This window comes from Lepisosteus oculatus, chromosome 1 (genome assembly GCF_040954835.1).
Source record: "Lepisosteus oculatus isolate fLepOcu1 chromosome 1, fLepOcu1.hap2, whole genome shotgun sequence".
NCBI classification, from domain to species: Eukaryota; Metazoa; Chordata; class Actinopteri; order Semionotiformes; family Lepisosteidae; genus Lepisosteus; species Lepisosteus oculatus.
The window spans coordinates 44,227,468-44,243,615 of NC_090696.1; the positions used below are offsets into that span (position 1 = coordinate 44,227,468).

The following is a 16,148-nucleotide window of genomic DNA, read 5'->3' on the forward strand; positions in this document are numbered from 1 at the left end:
AGTAAGGGCTGGATGGTATTGAAGGCACTGGAGAAGTAAAAAAACACGATCCTTACAGTGTTGCCAGCCCTGTCCAGGCTATGGTAAGAAGGCTATGGTAAGTTGCAATAGCTTTATAAGACTGATGAGTCTTTGATGACATTCTGCCTGGAGTACACAAAATGTGCCATGCAATCCACAGGCAGTGACTGGCTGAATTCACATGTAGCAAAGTGTGGTGAAAAAAAACAACAAAAATTAAATAAATTAATCAAATACATTAAATTCTATAATGCATATTATAACATGTTTTAATATTTAGCAAACCAAATGCAAACACTTTTTTTTGGCATGGTGAGTTTATGACTGTTACATCCGGCCTATGAGGTGCTCAGATAGGAACTGGTAGCTGCTCCTGTCAAGGTCTTGTCTGCCAGGGTTCTGGTTGGCCAGCTCAAATCTGAGATTTGCATATCTCTCCTTCAGGGTTTGTTATTGCTTCTATCAGGAGAGATGGGATTAAAATGTCCAGTGTTTCAGAGAACTCATACATTTTTCTGAGTGATACACATAAGACTGATAATTAGATTCCTGAAATACCCATGTCTTGCCCATTTTTTGATACTAAACAAACATAGCTCACTTCTTGAAATAATTATGGTGCTTTATATCATATTTTAATTGAATATTTTGGGTTTACCCCTTTGTAAGGGAATGAAGGAGGTCATGTGGCAATAGTACTTCAAACAGTCTTTTAAGGAATGAAGGATGCTATCGGGTCAGAATTCTGATTTTCTATACAAGCAATGGGAGGGAGTTGTATTTCATTTTGCCACTAGTGGGGTGATTCAGTTTTTCACACCTGGACCCCCAATCGATGTGGATCAGAATAATCTATTTTCTAAATTCTAAATCCTTTCAGAAAATTGTTGTTGCAATCGGAATTGTGATTGTTTCGTCTGTTTTATTATAAATTGCCAAACAAGTGATATCTATTTGCATTTGTTCAGATATCCCTTGTTACTTGAGGTTTAATGTAATTGGTTATGTTTCTTTTGAGTATAACCATGTGATTTCTTCATTTAATATCAATAGAATTGTTACACATGGTATTCATGTTACTTAAGCTATATATATATATGGATAATTTAAAGGTGTGGTTGCACAGTTGCTTGAAACTTAATCTTAACAAAAGTCCTTCCTTGCAGTCATTGCTAAGTAGTGGCCACAGATTATTGGACTTGTCTCTGGTGTTGTGGAATATCTTCTCTTGACATGAGAATCACCAGGTCTACTTTGTTCATGGTTTTATGGCAATGTCTGTGTAACTCTTATCTCTCCTTGAGAGAGAGGTTCACAGTTCCTCTAGCCTTTGTGGTTCCACAAGGAATACAAATGCCCAATTATTCAGAGATGTTTCAAGTGGGGAATGCATGCAGACTTAATTGTAAGGAAGAAGTGAGAACACACACCCTAGTATCAAACAGTATGAGGTAGTTTCATCTTGCCAGTGCATGCAGCATAACTATTCCAATTTATACCTACTCTACTTCTACTGTATGAAGGGGCCCCAAAAATGTAATCAAATATACAGTTAGTTTATAAATGACTGAAAAGGTTACATTGCAATAGCAGACATAACACAGAGATGACCTTCAAAAAGAGCACAGTGAAGAGAAATTAGCATTCTCAGTTCCATCAGTCTTTACCACTTCAACTGACTTTATTACTTTTATTAGACTCCTAGAAATATCAACAAACTTACTTTGACGAGTTGGAAACATTTCTTTATAATAACAAAGAAAGGAACACAGGTCTTGAAGTAAAACAATGTTCAACTTAAAAACCAGAAACCATAATCGTTTATATCACATTTATATATACATCATCATTTTTATGTGTAACTCAAACAATTTTAGACTGAGAAGTCCATGGTAGTTTGCCAAGAACAGGTAGTTATGCAAGCTTCTGTGGAAAAACAGGATGTATGACATTAAATCATTTGATCAAAAATATATGTAGCACAGGGGGTCACCTCAACCAGAGGATACTACAAATAATAGCAGACATAGCAGATAGCACCCAGCCGGCAAACTATTACGTTTTAACCCTTAAGTGCATCTAACAAATGCATTTATTACAGCATTTACTGCAGGATCTTTCACTTTATTTTGTATAACTTAAGAATACATCTAAATACATTATAAAAGCTTTAATTTTCTTAATGTACCATAGCTGTAAATTTGTATGACAAACTGAAAATGAAACAAAACTTACAAGGCATTAGAGATAAAAGTATTTAAATAGTAACATTTTGACACTAAATAAATATACTTAAATCAGGATTCATAAAACAAAAACGTTTTCAGTCCAGATAGTTTTTCCGGGAATCAGTCCTCTCATTGGCCATTGTATTTTCAACCAGGCTCCATAAAGGATACACTCAAGAGAGGATAAGATTAAAGAATGTAAAGTTCTGGTTCCACTTTGGACTTTCCAGAGATTTTCATAAATTCAACTGGTGAAGTAATTTAATTGTGTACTGGCATAGCATGTTTGTAATGGCTGCCATGTGTCACCCACATACTGTAAGTGTTGCACTTCAGAAGTGTAATAACTGAATTCTCTATTTAAGATGACTAAAGACTCTTGAACAAAAAGTACAAGAAATTCTTTTTAACGAATTCTTAGGAATGCAATGAATTCTTATTAAAAATTTTAGCAATCAAAGTAGAGTCTCAACATTTAGGTTCAGAGCAGAGAACCGTCATGAACAGCCAAAGTCACATATGATCAAGTCCACTCCTACACTGTCACACGATGAGCTACAGAATATAGTATTTTTACAGCTTTGGAAGTGGTTACTGAGGTGTGAAAAATTTAGATACAATGGTCAACGCCTAGCTAGTGTCAATATTTGTGGTTCTCTGGAGCTTCAAGGTTCAAGGTTCACTTTATTGTCATTCTACACTAATACAATGTACAAGAGAGAATGAAATGTAATTCCTCCTGGGCCGTGATACACAATACACTAAAACAATCAGAATAATGTCACAGAACAACACAGAAGAACACACTGGGGGGGCGAGTGGCAGTCAATTAGCGGCTGTTGAGATAGTATAGGTATATAAATAAGAATAAAATAGTGTGATGAGTAGATAAATAAATGAATAAATGGGTATTTACAGTAGTAATGTGCAAATAAGCATTTTCAAATGTTGATTGAATGCTGAACTAAAGTCTATGAACAGCATTCTGACATAACAGTCTTTTCCCTCCAGATGGGTCAGGGTCAGATGTACTGCAGCGGCAATGGCAGCTTCGTTGGATCTATTGTGCCAATAGGCATACTGGTGCTGACCTAGTGTGGGTGAGATAGAGGTCTTGATGTGTGACATGACTAGTATCTCGAAGCACTTCATAATGACCGGGGTGAGTGCCATGGGGCGATAGTCATTGAAGCTGGATACTGGTGATTTCTTGGGAACCAGGGTGATGATGGTGGATTTGAAGTATTTTGGGACAACAGCCTGAGGGATGTGTTAAAGATGTTGGTGAAGACCTCTGCTAACTCACTAGTGCATTCCCTTAGCACACGACTGGGGATGCTGTCTGGACCTATGACTTTTCCCGTGTTAACTCTTGCCAGAGTCCTCCTTACGTCAGCTAGGTAGACAGACAGCACCTGGTCGCCTGGGGTTGTGTTGAGTGCCTTGAACTTGACATAAAATTCGTTCAGCGTATTGGACAGGGACACATTCCCATCATCAACACGGTTGTTTCTTCTCTTGTAGTCAGTGATGGTCTGTATGCCCTACCACATCCACCTCGGGTTCTTGTCCACAAAATGCTCCTGAATCCTCAGGGCATAGGGTAATTTGGCTTTCTTGATGACACTGTTTAAATTTTGCCCTAGATGCTTTGAGTGCCGATCCATCCCCAGATTTAAATGCAGCATTTCGAGCCCACAGCAGCGAACCAGGGCTTCAACCAGGGCTTCTGGTTAGGTTGAATAGTGACAGACTTAGTGATCACAACATCATCTGCACACTTGCTAATGTAGCCAATGATAGAGTGAGCAAACATTGGCCAGGAAAATAGATAGAATCGCTGGTCTGGAGGGAATAGTCTTTAGCCTGGCTAGCACCCCCACTCGCTTGCTGAGCTTCCGCCCCCTCTCACACTGTTTGTGGTGCCTTCTCAGTTGGGAACACCACTCAGGAAATGCCCTGGTTTTGGAGCACATGAGTAGTAGTGCAGCTGGCATATTAAGGTAGAGATTTTCACTTCTTGAGCGTATATCAGGAAGGACTTCATGGCTGTAGATCATGTTTGTAAACACTTAAAGTAGAAAACGAAACAATAGAAAACAAAAGACACATTCAATAGACAATTAGTGCACCGTTGTTGGTCCCGGAAAGGCCTCTGTATGCTAGCTCGCCACCATCTTGGACAAAGCTTCTTCAAAGCTAGAAGTAGTAACTGAGGTGTTTCCTTAGCTATAGGGAATCAAATTGATCAAAAGAAGTGGTCTGATTTACCTTAGTTTCTTATGTTCTTGGTAAATCATTAAGATTCATGAACAGTCTGGCAAAACAGAATAAAAAGACAGGTAGACAGAGACAAAAGGAGAGTAAGATGGACGAAACGGCAGAGAAAGAGAACAGAAGACAGACAGAAAGACACAAGAAGAGAGAGAAAACAGTACTTGGTGAGAGAACCTGACACAGCACATTCTAGTTAAGTATTTGAAACTAGCTAAGAGAACTTGCCATTCTGTTGTATTAGGAAATGGTAATTTCATATAAAAGAATCCCTAGGTTAAAAACAGTCTCTCATGGTTAGGGTATTCACTTTTAGAATAAGGAGAAAGAGTCCCATTCACTTTGGAGCATCTGGATTCATAGGATGAGAGATTTTACTCTAGATTGGATATCATTTATATTCAGAAGGCAGGTTTTTATCTATTGTTGTTATGTAGAATTTATTATATAGGATTTAAATACTTAGGTAGCAGTCATGGTGGGATGAATGTAGGCCTTTGTGATGTCTTGTTTGTAAATAGACTAACTTGAATGTTTTATGTTGCATGTTGTGTTGTTAAAGTGTGTGCTATTGCCATTGTTATTATTGTTATGGTTATTAGAAACATTATTGGAACTATTGAGGTGAAGAATCCAGAGGCAAAAGTCAAACATTGAGCAAGTAATTATTATTTGTAGTTCTCAGGAGCTTTAAAGCAAGAAAGGAATTGAATTGATTACTTGGGTCATAGATGCAGTCATCAAAGAAATCATCTGGTTTACCTTGGTTAATTGAGATATGGATAAATGATTAAGAGTCATCAATACTTTAGAAACAGGATAAAAACAAGCAGAGGAAGGGAGGATACAAAAAAGAAGCTACGTTAGAGAAGGACACAAATGAGGAGGACGCAGAAAGAAGGGGAAAGAGGAAGGACACCGGAAGAGACAGAAAAGAAGAAAGTGTGTGCCAGTCAAAAAGACTGAAATGATGCACATTGCAAAAGGGCAAAGACCTCAAGCATACAGCTAAGGCATCACTTTGTTTGAGTTTGAGTGGGTTCAGAACAAGAAAGTGAATTTCCTTGAGTGGCTGCTCCAAATCCCAGACTTGAATACCATTAAGATTCTGTGGAAGGACTTGACAATTGCAATTCACCAACGTTCCCCATTCAACCTGACAGAGCTGGAGCAAATCTTTAGCAAAAATTCCTAAATACATCTGCAGCTACAAAACATTGACTCAAGAGGCTGAATGTTTCAGTGAATAAGATATCTATGTTTTTTAATGTTTCATATTTGTCGAACAATAAAATTCTTAGCTTTTTTATTTTTTGCATGAATTGTGTGAATAAGGGGGGGGGGGGGGGGGTCATTTCAATGCATTAAAAATCCTGTCCATAAAGCAACAACATTTGCAATTGTTCATGGAAGTGAATACTTCCTGAAGGCACTGTATGGTTAAGATCATCTAAGTTATGTGAAAGATTTTCAGAATGTTCCAGCAAGGAAAAGTTAAATGGTAAGTTCATGTGTTCTCATGTAAACCTTACCTTGTAAAGTTGGTGATTTTGTGGTTTAATATCCACACTTTAGTAATAATAAATAATGTATAGCTATTACTTTTTAGATTTGATTTTAGATTTTTATTGATTATTATGCAGAATATTAATATTCCCTTTCTCTTGCAATGACCACCTTAAAACAAAAGTTAAGTTGGGTGTCATTCTGTTACAAAAAAAACAAGCAAAGCAATACTGAATTTATCATGATAGTTTATACAAAACAAAAAGAAAAAAAGGGTTAACTCGAGTATATTTTTGTGAATTTAAAAAAAATCGTTACTACTACATAACAGATGGAGCTGTTACAGCGTCAGAAAGTGATATTTCTTTACTGCCACTCCTGCATTTTTCAACTCCATTTTGTGAACTCTACAGCGCCTCATCACAGCCTTGGATCATACCGGGCAAACGACAGAAATGGCGATCATTCTGCTGCAGGAGCAGCTGTTGTAGCAGAGATTTCTCTTTGCAGCCAACATAGAAGGCTGAAGGATTTTTAAAGAAACAGGATATTTTCTTGAAATTCGATTTAGCATATTGGTAAGTTACTGGATTTCTCGCTTCACACATTGGATAATCTTTGACAGGAACGAATACATGGTCTAAATGCTACAGGGAAATGTTAGAATATCTACTTTTTATGTTATGTGCATTGTCAATGCTTTCAAGTAACGTTTTGATTAAAAGACATCGGTAAAGTGTGTAGTGTCTGCAAATATACAGTCTGTGCATATAGGCAGTATGCTACAATTTGAATCTGGATTAGATGCCAGTATAATGCAATCTCTTTTTAACGGGCGATTGTGCTGGGTGATTACAAAAATACGGTATCGGAGCTAAAATGATCGCAGTTAATCCCACGACGACGAGTAGAATTCTACAGCGTCGACCAATCAGAGCTCAGCTTGTTGGTCATTTTGTACCAGCAAAAATAAAGCGATTTTGCGTTTATTTTTCCAAATACAGTGTCATTTCACAGCTAATCTGAAGTGCTTATATATTTTTTGTCATGCATGTATCCATCAATAAAATTAATCAAATTAATATTATCACTTCCTTTTTGTTTAGGTGTTGTACAAATATTTCAATGTATATAATTCACAATTATGCATTTCTTCATGTCTGCTGCTTTAATATTATTAGCAACTAGAATTATTGATTGATGATTATTTACAGTAAAATATGGATGTGCATATGTATACTACAACGCAAATGTACCTCTTTAAATGAAAAAAAAATTTAACTCGGCATTATATCTTCACCTTTTATCACCATATGTAGAATTACGTTTTTTGTAACTGAATCAGAAAGAAAGGTTGAAAGAGAAATTACCAAAATTGTCACTGTATTCTACGGCAAGAAATAACACGACAAGAAAGAGTTAATCACTATGCCTGACTCTGGGTCTCTATGTAGAGGTCTACTGGCTCTGTGCGCTTTCGGCCAATCAAGTATGAGATCTGTAACATCACGTTGTCTCTGTAGTTTGATATATTGGAAAGAAGGCATCAGCAAAACAAAAGACGAAGAGTATCTGTGGGGAATGTGTCAAGGGGGAGGTATCTTTCGCAAGATATTTTCACATTTCTGTGACATGTAAGTGATTACAGCCTTAGGGGGTGCATGTGATGTTTTCTATTAACACTAAGTGGTTTTAAGAACGTTTTATCGCGAAAAGGCTTTTTTCGGGTTGCAGATATGCACTGGATGCTCTTTTAAAGTTTTTTTTCGCTCTCATGTTCTCATGTTTTCTTTTTAGTTTGAACAGTGTCAGACTGGTTCGAAAAGAATGATGATTCATAAACCTATGTATTACGCGATTGTTTAAAAAAATCCGTTAATATTTAGTTAGCTTTTCTAACAAAATAATGTTAAAAATATACATTTCACATTAATTAGACGAAGTATCCCTTCATATTTGAGAACGTTTTTGTGATAAAGTTTAAAGCTGTAACAGTTCTTTTACCTTTGAAGGTAAATAATGCACCATTGCAAAGCCATCGTGTAGAGTCTGCAGTAAGGGTTGTATCCTGTACATAAACCACACTGCTCAAAATCCCAATAGCGAATTAAAAGTTATAATATTTACAGTTTTGATTAATGTCAGTGGAATGCATGGTCTGCAAAACAGAATAAACTACTCATACGCGGTTGTTGCATGAACCAGCTAAATAAAAAAAGATGTAAAAATGAGCTGAAAGCTCTTTGTAACATTTTTCCTGTTTTTTTTTTCCGGTGTGTTGAGAAAATGATGAACTGCACGCATAATCTCAGTGGATGTACCTGAAAATCGTATTTGCAACAGTTTGTTTTAACGCCAATAGTTGGGCATATCAAAATATAATAATATGTTCGTATGCATTTGTTCAAAAATGCTCTAGAAAGGAGAATGAATATTTTGGAAACAAACTTCACTCATATGACCTGAGGGTATACAAATTATATCTTTGAATGACTGGTAAACGAGAAGAAAAATGTGACATACCATGAGTATAAGAATAAAATAATGTTTAAAATAATACAGTTTTAAGATATAGGCTGTATATCATAGTAATGCAAGTATTTGTTCTTCAATAAAAATAATAAAGCATTATTTAACTGAAGAAAACTAAAATATATGAAAGGTCCTAAGAACTTTATTATATGTAACACTTTTTATGAAAATACATTTTTTTATTTCTGAAATTCCAGAGCTCTTTTAATTAAAAATATACTGTATAAAACATAACAGGCCTGCAACTTCTCAAGTATGCTTGGATTCCATATAATGCGAGATGGATAACTGAAGGAGTTATTTAGAAATTTTAATATCTTCCATTCCAGGTAGTTCAAGAAGTGTTAACAGTAATTATTAACAATTATAATAACCCTGGTTTGATATTTATTTTCAGTGATAATCTTGAGTCAAAAATGTACATTCTTGCATTATAATAATTAAAAGGGAAATAAAATAATAGCCACAAGGAGCTTTTTGTGCCTGATTTTGCTTTTGTCCCCAAATTTATGGAATACGTAAGGTCCTTTGTTTTTCTTTTATTGAATTGATATTCAAAGAATCAACAATAACAGGTGAAAATCACATACTAAAACAATGCCTTTTCTTATAGATGTAGAACTTAATTTCAGGAGGACAGTAAAACATAAAAGACTATAAAATATTTTATGGTAAATGGAATTTATAACAAAAGTTCGGGAGGGATGACAACAACCAAGCTCAGTCATACTCAGCTGTCAGTAATTAGCAATCGCTCCTGACATCCTTCCTCTACCAAACGCTATAAATACTTACGTTATCCCCACCTCTCCCTCACATACGTCTTTTGCATCCCACCTCCACTCCATCTCCACCTCTGCTGCTACCCCTTGGTTACCCTGCGTGGGGGTCCTGACCTCCTTGTCCTATGGCCACGAGGTTGGCCTCAGCCAAGCGTGTTAAGCCAATATCCACCCCATAATACTTTCATCATGCTTTAATCTTTGGTGTTGTGGTTCCTAGTGAATTTACTGTTGGACTTTAGTGTGACTTCCAAATCTCCTGTGTTAACAATAATCCAGCAATAATGTTTTTAAGCAGATTTGTTCAGGGCTATGGCAAGGAGCTCTCTATATTAGCTGAGGTTGGCACAGCACACAATGTGAAAAGTTATGCAATGCAAACATTTCCAAATTATTATGATGGCTCTTCTGGAATTTGAAGAACTCTCACAGCACAAATCTCTCTAGAATCTTCTCTTCCTGTCTTTTCGTTCCTGTTTCCTCTCTTACTGTGTGTTCTGTCTACCCTTCTCTAAGGTGTGTAGTATGTTCCCCCCCATAAAGGTTGAATAAATGACCTCACTAAAAATGGTCTGGTCACTCTGGCATATTGTTACTGTAAGAGGGCTAAAAATTAGTTTACCGAGAATTAAATTACAGATGCAGCCACACAGAACACGCATTAACTTTCATTGCTGTGTTAGATGTACTACATTACAACAAGACAATATTCACTATGTGGTTCACTGGCCAAAGACGATGGATAGATGGAAAATGAAAAGATTGCTTCTTTTATTCTGTTTCTCTACTCTTAGTCTTTAAATCCACTTAATATGGAATTATATAACTAAAGGGAAATTTTGGCAAATAAAAATAACACAAGTATATTTTCTCTGAACATCATACAATTAGTACAGACTAGTATTTACTGTGGTTATTTTATAGAGGTTTTGACATGCTTGTTCTGACTAAAGTTTATATACTTTATAAAAAGCTTTAATATTTAAACTATTTCTTTTATTGCTGTAATTGTTATACTCAGTTTCTCCGTACACCCAAGCATCCCTTAATGTATCTTTTGGCAGGATGCTTGCTATCCGGGAGTTCTCCGTACCCGAGCCTGCTCAATTTTTCCTGCCATTGCTCTACACAGTAGTTTTAACTCCAGCCAGTCTTTGCTCAGCGTAGCAGCCTTGGTTGGCTCATGTCTTCTAGTCGTCCAGCTCCTTTCTCTGGAAGTTCGCAATTCAGTTCCTCCCGTACGAGAGACTCCCTGTTTTCTAAAAGGCGGATTTTGTGCAGCAGCAATCGTCTCTCTGCTCTCCAGTCTCTGCTTCAGTGTATCAGTATGATGGATCGGTGGCTGAAAGAACAGACATTAAAAAAAATTAAAAATCCACACCAGGAAATTATTAAGCAATATCTGGGACTTCCAACTCATCAGAGAATATGGACTTAGGCCTACCATCCTTTGCAAAAGAATCCACTCCAGAAAATTATGAAGCAACACCTGGGACTAAAAACTCATTATTTAATATGGATTTACCATCCTCTGTGACACCTGAGTTTGTAAGATTTGAGAATGTAGAAATGGAGAAACAGACACTAAGACAAACTGAAAAGCCAGCCTGCTTAAAATAAACCTGGAACTGTGAAAAGGCAGAAATATGATGACAGTTATTTATCCCTTGGATTCGTTGACACAGGTAATAGTTCCCCTCAATGTGTCCTATGTGCAGAAGTCTTCCCATACAGCTCGATGGCACATGCTAAAAATGCACTGTCATTTTGAAAGTATGCATCCAGATTGTCAAAGCTTGAACACTGTTTTTTTCATTTGGAAGCAAAATTATTTTAAACAAAAACGTTTATGGTTCAGGCATCACAGACTGTGAGAGAAAAAGCCACTGAGGCATCTTACATTGTTAGGTATCGTATCACACGTGCAGGAGAAGCTCACACAATAGCGGAGAAGCATGTAAAGCCATGTGTTATCGATCTGGTCAAATGTATGATGGATGAAAAGTCCGCTAAGCAGATATCTGCAGTGTCCCTTTCGATTGATGCAGGTGCTCGCTGGATAAAGGACTTGGCATTAGACGTGAGGACTGAACTAATATCCCGCCTAAAGCGTTCTAACTTTGTTCTACAAATGGATGAGTCCACAGATGTTGCAGGACTAGCAGTGTTGCTTGTGTTCGTGAGGTATCAGCATCAGCAGTCTCTGGAAGAGGACCTTCTTTTGTGTAAACCATTACCGACTAATATGACTGGAGTTGAATACGTTGTCAATACGTTGAATAATTTTTTCGAGAAAAACAAAATACCGTTTGAAAACTGCATTGATGTTTGCAAAGGCAATGGTGTTCAAAATCCTTTGGAATGACATGGGAAGCATACACACATCCTTGCTGCTGCACACAGAGGTTCGATGTCTGTTTTGCGGAATGGTACTAGTACGACTTTGAACTGTGTGCTGAAATGTGTGCTTTCTTAATGAACCACAGCTTTTATTTGAAGGATCGAATGAATGACAGGGATTGGTTGCTCAGATTGGCTTACCTAGTGGACATATTTACAAAAAATTAGTGAAGTTAATCTGGCATTGCAAGGGAAGCACACAACTGTATTCAAAGCCAGTGACAAAATTCGTGCCTTTAAGAATAAGCTAGAATTTTGGGTCAGCACCATACAACGGCACAAGCTCGATTGTTTCACAACACTGAAAAGGTTTTGTGAAGAGCTTGATGATGATGCTCAAGTGCTTGATGAACTCACTGAAGAAATCATCCAACATTTAAACGACCTATGTGAGTCTGTCATGCAGTACTTCCCAAACGAGCAGGATGAAAAACTGCAGAATTACTCCTGGGTTACAAATCCATTCATAGTTTCAGGGAAACCTCGAGACTTCACGTCAGAAGAATATGAGTTCATTGACCTGGTTTCAGACTCTTCCTTACAAACAGCTTTTAACGAACTGGAGTTGGCAGAGTTTTGGTGCAGCACCAAAAATGAATATCCAGTACTATCAGAGAAAGCTCTTTCTGTTCTTCTCCCGTTTGTGACCACCTATCTGTGTGAAACTGGATTTCCACAAAAACAAAGTATCACAACAGATTGGATGCAGAGCCAAACATGAGACTGTAACTCGTATCCATAACTCCAAATATGAAAATAAATTGTAGAAGTAGGAGGCAAACTCACTCATCACACTGAGATTGTTCTGTTTCTGTTGGTTTGAAGTCAATCTTTATAAAAAAATATCAGTACTCTTTTTTAAAAACCTGGTTTACTTACTCATTTTGCTACCAACTCTTTTCCTGTTTGTGCCTGGTTAGACCATGGAATGTGTCATCTGGTTCAATAAATCTATTAGTTTTTTTCCCTTTGCTAACAATGTAAAAAAATAAGTTTTCAAACCAGAAGAAAACCCTAATTTAGTCGAACCGGCCATTAGAAACGGTTTAGGATTAGGATTAAGAATTAGGATTCTTTTATCCTAAAAGAGTATTTCAGTGATTAAGCTTTATTGAACTCTGTGGGTGCTAATCGTAGACAAGTTATGTGATTAATAAATGACTGAAATAAACCCAATGGGTTCGTGCGATGCTTACAATTAAAACAAGTTTTTTCCTTGATAATTGGCTAAATTGCCTCTGAATAGCAGTCCTAGAATGCTTTTTGCAGAATTAGCAGAATGCTTTTTTCAGTATTAGGTACTGCCATACCTAATACTGAAAAGTAAGAAAAAAGGGGATTTGTGACATTAATAATAATAATTGCTTACATAGCACTTTTTCTGGACACTCCACTCAATGCGCTTTACATGTAATGGGGTCTCCCCTCCACCACCACCAGTGTGCTGCATCCACCTGGATGCCAGACATCAAACTCACCACACATCACCTATCAGTGGGGAGGAGAGCAGAGTAATGAAGCCAATTCATAGATAGGGATTATTGATTGGTAAGAGACCATGAGACCATGATTGGTAAGAGCCAAGGGGAAATTTGGCCAGGATGCCGGTGTAATACCCCTACTCTTTTCAAGAAACCCCCTGGAATTTTAAATGACCACAGATAGTCAGGAACTCAGTTTTACGTCTCATCCGAGGGACGGCGCCTGTTTACAGTATAGTCCCCCTCGCTATACTGGGGCATTAGGACCCACATGGACCACAGGGTGAGTGCCCCCTGTTGGCCCTACTAACACCTCTTCCAGCAGCAACCTTAGTTTTTTACAGGAGATCCCCCATCCAGGTACGGACCAGGCTCACACGTGCTTAGCTTCAGTGGGTTGCCAGTTGTGAGTTGCAGAGTGATATGGCTGCTGGACATTAGCTTTGACGGAAGAGGGTTCTGTCATCAGTTTGAGAACCATTGATCTAATCCATTTGAGTGTTTAAATACTAGTGAACAAAATCAAAATAATAAGTTCGGTATAACAACTTATGATAGTTCTTACGTAACAAACAATAGCCTCTCCCACAATAAAGCTAAACCCAGTTAACAAATAACAGATGCAGCCATTCAAAATGCACGGTACAACCCCATACCAAGTGAAATTACCCACAGTTCGCCACATTGTACCGCAGTTCGTGATTGGCTAGCCAAAATGACCGACAGGGGCACTCGTTGTGCATTGGTTGTTAGTGAAACGATTGAATCATTTAATCTCTTTACTGTGCATGTTTTAATCTGCTTAATATTGAATATTTATATGGAATTTTACAACTAAAAGGAAATTTTAGTAGCTGAGCATAAAAAGAAGAGGAGCATAACACGTCTGAAGGTCATAAACGATATTAATTTTGGAACATAAACATATTATGTAAATTATATGGCTGATATACACAGCAGTATTCCACTTTCTTCCTAAACATTTTAAGCATCAAAGTCTTTCATTTGGTTACATATTGTGGTTATTTTAAAAAAGTTTTTACATGCTCTTTCTAACTATATTAAGTTATATACTTTATATAAAGTTAAATGTTTTAACCTTTTCTGTGAATACTTACGCTCGTTATCGCAGTAAAAACATGGATACTTTTTAGCATTTGATTAATAGGAAATATAATATGCAATTGCGTATCTAAAGAAATAACGATATAATTATATTCATATAGCTCAAATTATCACAGTAGTACACTTTCTTTGTAAATGTCTGCATCAATTTAATTCATTCAGCTGTGCTTACATGTGTGGTGTAATGGCTTAGGCGTGTGCTAAAATAGCAAATATTATGGACAATATATTGACATTTTTTATAGTTCTAAATATCACAACATGTTCGAAGCTAAGTGATTTATTAATGACAACAAATAATTTCAAACTGCTACTATACTGCCACTACAGTAAAGCTTGTGGGAAATGCATCAGCATCCTGCAACAAAGTTTAACTTGTTCAGAGCACCCTACATTACAAACTCCAAGTGTTTCATTTTGTCTACGGCTACAATATCGACAGCAATGTAGTTACAAGGAACATGTCAAAATGTTTCCAAAATAACCACAAATTGAGGGATTTGACAATAATAGAGAAATCATAACAATGACCCCATGTTGCTAATCATGCATACCCAACAGTACTGTAATCCACTTTCTTTGTAAATATGTTTTATTTTTATTTTGATTCATTCCCGCATGATGAATTGTGAGAGAGTGATAGAGACAAGATGGAGGTTCTTGTCAAAACTACATTCCCCAGAATGCAGTGGGAAATAATGTCAGTCACCTGACCAGCTGATGCACTGCACCAGAGAGAATGACAGAAGGATTAGCCCATTAAGAGCTAGTTTTTTTAAACAACCTGTGGGTAAGGAAAAGTGCGTGTGGTTATTTTTTTCACTGACAGACAAAGATAACTCGTGGTGCATTGGTTACTGAAACAATTTAATCATTTTATCTATTTACTGTGCATGATTTAATCCATTTAATATTGAATGTTTATATGGAATTTTACAACTACAAGGACATTTTAGAAGCTGAGCTTAAAAGCGCATCAGCAACGGAAAGCAACTGGTTTGACATGTGCAGTAAATGTGACACATGTGGCGCATTGAGTGCATATCCTAAAGTGTGAGCGCATTTGCAAGGCTATTAAAAAGGGTTGATTGAGTTAACAGTCTGGGTGTGGCGAGTTTCAACTGTTTCCTGCCAGTCTTGGGCGAAAGGAACCTGTCTTTAATTGGAAGGTTTGCCTATTCTACTCGTACATGAGAATATGGGGGGAAAGGAAAAGTGCCCGCAGTCATTTTTTTCACTGACAAAGTTGTGTTGTGTTAACGAAAACTTTGCTTAACAGATCCACTTGTAAGAGCAAGGTGACTTTCTGCTGTCTAAACCATTTTTTCAGCTTTTAGAGTCACACAATGCTTGAATTAGGCAGGAACACGTTTTCATTTTATTTTATTTTATTTTTTTAAATAAATATAAGGCAACCAGCAATCAAATGTCCTGTTTTTTCTTAACACTTGTTTTTCCATACTGTAGTTTGATTCTTTGTGTAAGCTGAACGTTCTTTTTACATCTTAATTAAACATTTGAAACGCTTTAATTTTGTTAATGCAACACTCATTCCCTACAGAAATAAAATAATGTTTTCTACAGATGTTGAGCAGATTAGCAGGTTGCTGACAAAATAGCTCACCATCCAACACTGCCCAGTGATATAACTTTAATATAAACAAGATCAAGTACCTGGTGCAGTTTTTTTTTTAAACTTATTTTGAATTAATCAAATCTCAGGTGTGAGTTCTTAAAGCCATAATTACGCACTATCCCTAAGTAACACCTGACCATCTGCTGTAAAGCTTTCAGTGCTT

The 16,148-nt window shown here is 36.8% G+C and overlaps 1 protein-coding gene across 2 annotated transcripts in view; it reads left to right on the top strand.

The window, feature by feature from the left end:
* The first annotated feature begins 6,445 nt into the window (after positions 1 to 6,445).
* LOC102690998 (zinc finger protein 518B) overlaps positions 6,446 to 16,148 on the top strand; it is a 29,118-nt gene continuing 19,415 nt past the window's right edge. Inside the window, exon 1 of one of the 2 annotated variants that reach the window (XM_015345034.2) lies at positions 6,446 to 6,607. The gene's annotated coding sequence lies outside the window, so the exon portion shown is untranslated. Of the gene's footprint in view, positions 6,608 to 7,491; positions 7,664 to 16,148 lie in introns of those variants that run through there. The other variant, XM_015345035.2, reaches the window with a different exon arrangement.